The sequence below is a fragment of the Sinocyclocheilus anshuiensis genome, unplaced genomic scaffold (genome assembly GCF_001515605.1).
Source record: "Sinocyclocheilus anshuiensis isolate Anshui unplaced genomic scaffold, SAMN03320099.WGS_v1.1 scaffold1857, whole genome shotgun sequence".
Lineage (NCBI taxonomy): Eukaryota > Metazoa > Chordata > Actinopteri > Cypriniformes > Cyprinidae > Sinocyclocheilus > Sinocyclocheilus anshuiensis.
The window spans coordinates 395,256-396,368 of record NW_015540280.1 but is presented as its reverse complement, the minus strand read 5'-3'; the positions used below and the strand labels follow the sequence as shown (position 1 = coordinate 396,368).

The window sequence follows — 1,113 nt, the reverse complement described above, 5'->3', positions numbered from 1 at the left end:
AGTAATTTAATTTCATTTCCAGTAACGGACGGTAGAAAGTTCAGCAATGAATGGTATGTGATTTATGACAGAATATAGTCCCACAACTGATCGTTTATTTTTTCCTCACATGTAACAACGATTCAAAACGAAAACATTTCAAGTGACATGGGAAAAAGACACGGAAAACTTCAGTGAACATCAGAAAAGCAGCATGCATATTTCTGGTTAAAAATGAAAGGCCATCAACTGACAAATGGGAAGCATCACCATTCAAGTCAGCAGAAAGAGCCAAAGCTAGTTCACAGTTTACTAAACGGTGGCAAAGTTATTCTTGACTGTGTTGGATTGACTGCTTTGATGCGTTGCAATACGGTAGGGCATTTTTTTGATGCTTACATATATATTTTTATTGCCCCCCCCTATGAACCATAGCTATGGTTTATCCAAAAAAGTTGCTAGGTTTGTGAGTATGTATATTCTATGGAAAAAAGCCGCTAAAAGGGTCTGAAAGTTGCTAAATCTAGTGCTAAAGTCGCGCTCGTGTGTGTGAGACGCGGGAGCTGATGGCAGGGGGCGGTGGATATTTGTGGCGGTCAATGTGGATATTATGGATGAGTTCTTCTGTGTCATCACGTTCTATTAGTTCTACAGCTTCAGTTTCGGAACTTTCACACTTAGTAACACATACAGCTGTTCCCTCACCACAGTGCAACAGTGAAAAGGGACCCCTTTCAAACAGTGTCGCGTTCCGAACGTTGTTTAAGCGACATACACCGGTATTGCGGTATTTTAAAAATTCATATCATAACAAAAATAAACACCGGTATTCGGTATGAACCGGTATACCGCCCAGCACTACTTTCACATATCTATATTGCAGTGATTCTAGCGGGGCCTCAGCAAATTTCCAAGGCTGTAAGATGGCTCAAATTATTTTAAATGTTTCTTTTTTTTTTAATAACATAATCAGATTAGGAGACACATCCACAGGTCAAGATCTACATACAATAACAAAATAGTATTTTACACACCCACATGCACACACACATATACATACATTACATGCTCATATAATATAATATTTCTAAGCTGTTTTTTTTTTTTTTTTTTTTTTTCCCATCCTTGACGTTT

At 38.0% G+C, this 1,113-nt stretch overlaps 1 protein-coding gene across 2 annotated transcripts in view; it reads left to right on the top strand.

Moving 5' to 3' along the window:
* LOC107687296 (syntaxin-binding protein 3-like) overlaps nt 1-1,113 on the top strand; it is a 32,034-nt gene that overhangs the window by 1,664 nt on the left and 29,257 nt on the right. The window lies entirely within an intron of this gene.